Here is a 7550-nt window from a genome sequence, read left to right on the forward strand (position 1 = left end):
GCGCGGGCGAGACGCGCGACTACTCCCCGTCCCGTAAGCCGCAGGAGGTGGAGGCGCGGTAGTGCGCGCGCGGGCGCCGTGCAGAGGCTCTCGGCGAGCGCGCTGCCCTGACTGCCCGTCTACAGTTGCACAAACCAAGCACAGGCCCCCGGTCCGGGGCGACGGGTCCGCCCCAGTGCGCTCTGCTTCTCCGAGCTGGAGGGGGGCTCCTGTTGGAAACAATTCGAGTTTGTACGTTTTTCCCCAAAGGTGAGACGCGTTTTTAATGGATTTGTAATTTTTTTAATTTTGTGCTCTTTAGACATTTTAAACAACCAAAAAAAAAAAAAAAAAAGCGTTTGCTTTTTCGTTTTTAGTTCAGTTTGCAAGTTTTCGGCCTCAGATCCCTCTGGAGAGCCCCAGGGATTTTTGTCTTATTTATGGAGAAAACCGGTCCCTCAGTCCAGCGCACTGTGAGGCCAGCCCTGGCCCTCCCGGTCCTCGGCGCCAGAGCCACACATAGTACATTGAAATAATAACTAATAATAATGTACAGAGGTTTGGTTTGCCTTATTCTATTATGCAGAAGAGTAAGAAGATTTCTTTCTTGGTTTGTTTTTTAAAAAAACACCAGTGTAAATAGCTGTTAATAGAAATACAGGACATTATTAAATTCTTAACCTAGGTAGACTTTATAAAATGGTTTCTAGAAACCTCTCTGGTTATTGTTTAACGCGGTCACAAAACCCCTCCCGCCGGCAGTCGGCAACTGAGAAGTGTAACTGCAGCAACTCGACTATGCAAGACTACGCAAGCTCGAGGCAGGCCCCTGGCTGTCCGAGCAGGTTCCACGCCCTGCGCCACCTCGTGAGGCCACGTCAGGCCTGAGCCAAGGGGCCTCTGCCTGCACGTGGGCTCAGCGGGGGGCGCCGGGCCGCCAGCGGCAAAGGACTGGCCGCTGGGGACCCTCGTCCTCGCCGGCAGTGTTCGTGGACCTGTATTGCAGACCAGTACAGTAGCAGACGTGCGAGACCTGACTATCCTTCAAACAAGGATACCTTCAGTACAGCTTTCTTCCGCGGGAAGGCGTGCGAAGCCGCGCCTCAGTGCTGCCCTCCTCCCAGCACCGGCTCCCTTCACTTTCTGGTTTCCCGTGTGTCCGCATACACGCCTCGCCTCTTCCGGCTGTTGGCAGCGTACATACGTGCTGGGCTTCGGAGCCGCCATCCACAGCCACGGGCTCTTCACTTTTGTCCCTTTAGCCTCGTGTCCCACGGTGGACACAGTCCTCTTCAACACTCTGTTCCTGTGTCAATCGCTGAGGATAAATACAACCTTGATTTTGGATGAAAGCTGGCTGTGTGTTTTGTGTGGTGTTGTGCACAGCCCTGGAGCCCTGGTGCACCATGTCCTGCACTGAGTCCTTCCGGTTAGAAGCCTCGGGGAAGGGCACGTGTGGGCCTCCTGGTGCTGGCTGGTGTCCCCATGCAGAGGCCTGAGACCCTCCTGTGCCCTGACTGTGGGACAGCTCCGTGTGTCCCTCACCTGCCCTCATGCCCCCCCACTTAACCTGCACAGAGGTCACTGAGCTTACTGTTTGTTGACATGTCCCCTTTGGGGGATCCTGCTCCTTACTGTACCAGAGCTGCACCGGGAGTAGTACAACTGGGGGCCCCTTGTGAGTGCAGGCAAGTGGGGAGGTGCAGAGGTGTGTGGAGGGCCCCTGCACAGCAAGGCCAGGCTGCAGTTCAGCCGTGGGAGCCAGGAGGCCCCAGGCATTGACCTGACCCCGACCTGGTGTGACCCCAGCCCCAGTGTGGCCTCATGGGTGTGGAGTCTCTGCCTGGGTTTATTTTCTGACGGGAAGTCGTGATGCGGGGCCGGCGGCTCTGCCGGAATCACCTCGAGGGCACCGCACCGCTCTCATGCCCTGCTCCTCGCTTGGTGTCCGTGGACCTGCCGCCCTCTGCGAGGGCACCAGAGCTGTTCCTGCACACCGGAAACTCAGACCACGTCCTGTCCTTTTGCCCTTCTTAGTTTCAGAAGTCGCCGGTCCCTCTGGCTTTGCTACGTGGCTTTAAGAACAACTTGGGCACCATACAGATTCTCTGAGGGTACGGAACGCATCAGCACAGACACCACCCACATCCTCCCCCAGACTGTTCACATCTTTGTTTCCGGTTCTGTCACCTTGCACATCTTATTTCTATTAACTGTTCTCTAGTTTGTAAACTTGATTATTGTCTTCAAAACACTTAAAACTTCCACATGTTTTTCATTTTTGTCCTCCCTTTGACTCCTCCCCCATCCCGTCGTTTTTCGCTGCTGCAACATCTGCCACCAGAGCTACTGTGCCTGCTCCTAGCCCACTTCTCTATCTCAGTCTGACCCTTCCAGCGCCAAGCACACCTTACAGGGAGGGCGATCTGGCCCCCATCTGCGGAGAAAGGGCTGCAGCACTCTCACCCCAAGGTGATTTCCTGTCACCCAGTGTGCCACACACCTGCAGTGTTCCTGAAACCAGCTCCCGTTGGATCTGCTAGCTCTCACCTTCCCCAGCGTGAACTACACTCTGCCGCCAGCGAAGCACTTTGGAGGCGTGGTCACCCTGGCTAATGGCACCTCTGGGATCGGCCACGCAGTAAGATGTCTTAGCCCGGAAAGTACACAATACCAGGAAACGACATCTCATTATCTTTAAGACTTGACTTTTCCTGTCTGGACCAAAGTTTCTCCCAGTGCCAGGCAGCTCATCCCTGGCCTGGAATTCAGGGTGGAATCTTGTCTCCTTGGTGCCAGGAGCTCTCAGAGCTAAGGGGCTTCACCCTCCACGTGGGGGTGGCACACCCCCAGTGCTCTGAGCTGTACCTTGTCTTCCTCCCTTCAGACCTTCTCCCAGACCAACTCTGTAATCTGGTTTCATGCCCTACAGAACTGTGTCCATCTGACCACCCACTTGTCTTTATTGATTTTATTGATTAGTCCTTAGATCGTCCATTCCAGTACTTGAGAGTCTTTGTCACAGAACACAGGCACTTCACACAGGCCTAACAGAGTCCATAGCTCAGACAGGGCACTCGTGTGTCCCATTCCCACACACTTCCAGAGCCCCAGTGAGCGAGCAGGAACCGTGAGAAAAGCATCCATGTAACCTGGCCCCAGGCACAACCATGTCCAGCAGTAACGGCTCAAAAGGTCTGGTCCTTCAGTGCACAGGTTCACCTTCATATCACTAAAGGAAACACCCCAGATTAGTTCACATGGTAACGCAACCCTCACAAGCAGGAGCAGGCGTGGATGTTAAAGTCAGTCTGCTTCGAGTGGGGGCTATCAAGTCAATCCTGACTCATAACGACCCAGGACACACAGTAGAACTGCCCCATGGGTTTATAGGCTGTAACCCTTATAGGACGATCACCGGGTCTCCTGCAGAACCCCTGGATGGGTTTGAACCACCAATCTTTCAGTTAGCAGATGAGCGCTTACCCATTGTACCAGCAGCACTCCCTAAGCCAACCTAAGGACCACCATATGGTATGAGCATCTCTCTCCCCCTGGTCCTGATCAGAAGTCTGTCCTCTCTGGGTCAGGGCACCAGTGGGAACTAAATTGTCTGGGACAGAGCTTTGTGAGATGACACAAGGCACAGCTCTTCTCAACCTTCCGGTTCCCCCTTTACAATCAGATGGAGGTGTGGGTTCTGGTGTCACACACACAGTTGGTATGTGTTCTCAAGTGGCCCCTGGACTCCTGAAGCCCACCCACAGTCCCAGGCCTTCTAACCCCCTCCACCTCTCCTGACCCCTTCTCGACCCAGGTCTGTGCCCCCAGGGCTGACCTCAGGGCCAGGTCGCTGGAGCTCCCTGGCCTGGTCCAGGGCAGCACCAGAAGCATGCCAAGATGGGAAGACAAGGAAGGTGGGCTAGGCCCTCCCTCCCTGCAGGGGTCAGGCCAGTCCCAGTAACAGTGCCTGTGCAGCTGGGGGGGCTGCCCTCCTTTGGGTCCTTGTCATGCCACTGGGATCTTCCCCTCCTGAACTGTATAGGCCAGGACCCTGGCTGATCTGGGTTAAGAACCCTATCTGTCCAGTGGCACCTGCCAAGGCCCCACTCCCCTGAAGCTGCCCCTCTGTGCACTGGCAGGTTCTGGCAGACGGTTCACACCTTCCCTCCACACTCTCCCCCCTTCGCTGCATCACCTCAGGCAAATCACTTAATTCTTGGGGGGCTGGTCCCCTGCTCTGTGTGCCGGGCAGCAGGGGGCCACCGGGTCCCAGCACACCGACGTCAGAGAGAGGGACGGGGCAAGGCCACAGCCCCAGGACCCACCAAAGGCAGGCACTGGGCGATGAGTCCGCTCCGCGGGACACAGCGGTAGTGGCCGTCCTCGATCAGCTTGAGGCAGCACCTACTCCTGCACTGGTCGTTGTGGCTGCAGAAGTCCATGTCCGGCTGCACGGGCAGGCTAGCCGCCTCCGCGCCGCCCGCCCCCGTGGGCTCTGCGTCCCCTCGGCCCGGGACTCACCTTGCGCCAAGGCACGCATTGCAGGAAGATGGTCTGCGGGGTGCAGACCATCTGCAGCATGTCCTTGCCAAGCGCGCAGCACGAGCTCTGGCACTCCCTGTTCTCGGAGCACTCGTAGCCGAGGGGCTGCGGGGGGCGGGGGAACCGGACCTCCCGGCTCAGGGACCCGCCCCCACCGCGCCGCCCCCACCGCGCCGCCCAGCCCCCACCGCCTCGCCCCCGTAGGACGCACCTTTTTCCAGGGCAGACAGTGCAGGAAGATGGTCTGCTGGGTGCAGAACTTCTGGGGGCTCAGGCTGTTGGCCACACAACATTGGCTCTGGCATTCCACGTGCTCGGTGCAGGGCTCGCTGATACCCTGTGAAGCAGGGGCTGCCAGGACCGGCCGTGCCCGCCAGCGCCCGGGGCCGGCGGCAGCAGGCCCAGCCTCCCTCGCGTGGTGTTGGCGCATTTCCAAGGCTGCCCGAGCCCTGTGCCGTTTGTTTTTGGGGGTCCCAGGGGAGGAAGGAAAGGCTGCAAAGCAGCATTGGCGGGAGCCCTACGGGCGTCGACCGAGACGCAGCGACAGGGACGTTCTCAGGTGTAGGAATGAGCTCACAGGCTGAGACACTCGCCCAGGTCACAGTCGCCAGCTGGGTAAGCGTGGCTTATCCCTTCACACAGGCTCTTTTCAAAGCCTTTGGTTTCCAAACCCTTTACAGGAAATCAGTGAGGAGACAAAGAGCTTGGACACGTAGCTTAGAAAAGTGCCAAATACTTCTGTATTAATTAAGGCGAGGACAGCAGTGACGAGCCCCTTAAAACGCAATACAAATAACGTATCGTTAGGAAAACTATTCATTTTTATATTTCCAAATCAAAAAAAAGAAACATTGGTAAGCACAGTCGCCTGCTGTCCGTTCCTGCAAATCACTCAACATCTGCTTTAACAGGCCAACTGGCCCCATTCCTGCCCGTATCCGGTCTGCGCAGTGCCAGCCACGTGCACAACTGCACTGGACGCCGTGGGAGTGCGAGAGCGAAAGGGTCGATCACCACCGCTGTGCGCGTGACTTTGGCCTGGAGACCCTGGGAGGCTGGACCGCGCGCCCAGTTTTCATCTGGGAAGTTGACGGCTCGATTTGCAGGGTGGGAGAGTGTGGAGGGGCTGGCAGAGGGAAGGGTTCACTCAGTGCAGGGCCGGGGGTACCTTCATGAGAAGGGAACCGGTAGGCAGCCCCCTGGGTGCCCGAGCCCGTACACACGGCCAATGGATCCAGCTCCCGGTCTCCCCCTAAGATCGCCAGGGCTCCTGCGTCCGGGGACGCTTCCGCACCGCGAGCTGGGGGGAAACCTGACCCCAGGGGCTGGAGGGAAGAGGAGGCCCCCGGGTGTACCCGCCCTCTGAGGGGCCCAGGGCGGGAAGGACGGTCCCTGCGCCCGGCAGAGGCCAGCGCGCGCTCACCTTGTGCAAGTGCGCCTGCGCCTGGCTCAGCAGGTGGGGCCAGGGCGCCCGCGGCTCCTGCAGCAGAAGTAGCAGCAGCACCAGAGGCAGCACCGGCGAGCGTCCAGGACCAGCCATGGCCTCGGCGCCTGTCGAGGGGACCCATGAGCCCGCGGCCGCCAACTCGGAGCTCACCCGAGTCACATCGCGCACGGGTCCCCGGTTAGAGAGACCCGCCGTGCGCACCGTGAGCCACGCGGCTCCTCCCCGGGGCACCAGAGGGTCCGCGCCGAGCCACCACAAGGGGCGCCCCGACGGCCTGCGCCTGCGCGCCGCGCGCCTGCACGGCGCCCTCGGTCCTCCAGAGGCGCTTCTCGCAGAGTCGCGGCCCCCGCAGCGGGTGCCCGGGCTGCCTGCAGGCCCCTCGTCTGACGCGGGGAAGGGCGCCGTGGGGCTTTTCCTCTGTCCGTCTGTGCCCCACGCGCACGGCGGGCTCGCGGGGCTGAGCCTTCTGCCCGCAGGGTGGTCCTGGGAGGACACGGACAAGCCGGCGTGGCTGGACCCTGGTTCTAACCCAGCGGAAGGGCGATGGCGGGGGCCGCAGCTCTCGGCGGAGCTCCCTGGCCGGCACCTGGCCGTGGCCGGTGACGGGCGCCCAGGTCCCGGCCTGGTGTCACCGTGTCTGCGGGAGCAGTTGCGCACTTGAGCGGCGGCGCAGGCGGTTTTACAACATTCCCGCCACCGCCACCGGAAGGAGACCTGTGCCCGCAGCTCCCACCCAAGCTCTCTGCGTCGTCCTCTCTGCCGTGAGGCCCCGACTCGCCGACGTGTCAGCCCCGGTGCTTCCATCCTGGGAACAGGGTCCGGGGCCTGGGCTCCGTGAGCAGACCTCCCCGCGCGGGAGGAGTGGGACCGCGGTCACCCGGTAAGAAGGTGCACGTGGGCTTGTGTTTCCTTACTAATCTGGTGGAAGCTTCACTGGACGTGGGGAACCAGGGGCGGTCGTTCACTGCCGATTAGTGAATAAACAGTGGAGCCCGAGCGCTCCTTCCCGCCGCGCTGTATTGACGGCTTACTCCCCGCGCGCCCTGCGCTCTCCCGGGCGCTGGCCCGCTGTCGGGCGCCCTCTGGTGGTCTGCGGCGGCAGCGCGCACCCTCCGCGGTCCTGGCCTCCAGTCAGGGCCCAGCTCTGTGACAGCTTGGTGCTGGCCGCTGAGCGACCCTGGGAAATCTCTGCACCTGGGTGCTCCCAGGAGGTGCTTATTCTGTGTCCTGTCTGAACCTTGGCTTCTGGCACATTTCTAGGGAGTCTCACTGATTCCACCCCTTTTGTTCATTACTGGGTTGTTTACGTTGCCAAAATGAGCTCTGGTGGCTCAGTGGTTGAAGCATTTGGCTGCTAACCAGAAGGTCGGCTATTCAAACCCACCAGCCGCTCCCAGGGAGAAAGATGACACAGTCGGCATCCATGAAGATTGACAGCCTTGGAGACCCTGTGGGCAGTTCCACTCTGTCCTCTAGGGGCACTGTGGGTCAGAATGGACTCCAGGCAGTGGGTGTGGTTTGGGCTTTGCTTCTGTGAAGACTGACAGCCTTGGAGACCCTGTGGGCAGTTCCACTCTGT

Source organism: Orycteropus afer, unplaced genomic scaffold (assembly GCF_000298275.1).
Source record: "Orycteropus afer afer isolate SDZICR_OR568_19922 unplaced genomic scaffold, OryAfe1.0 scaffold00489, whole genome shotgun sequence".
NCBI lineage: Eukaryota > Metazoa > Chordata > Mammalia > Tubulidentata > Orycteropodidae > Orycteropus > Orycteropus afer.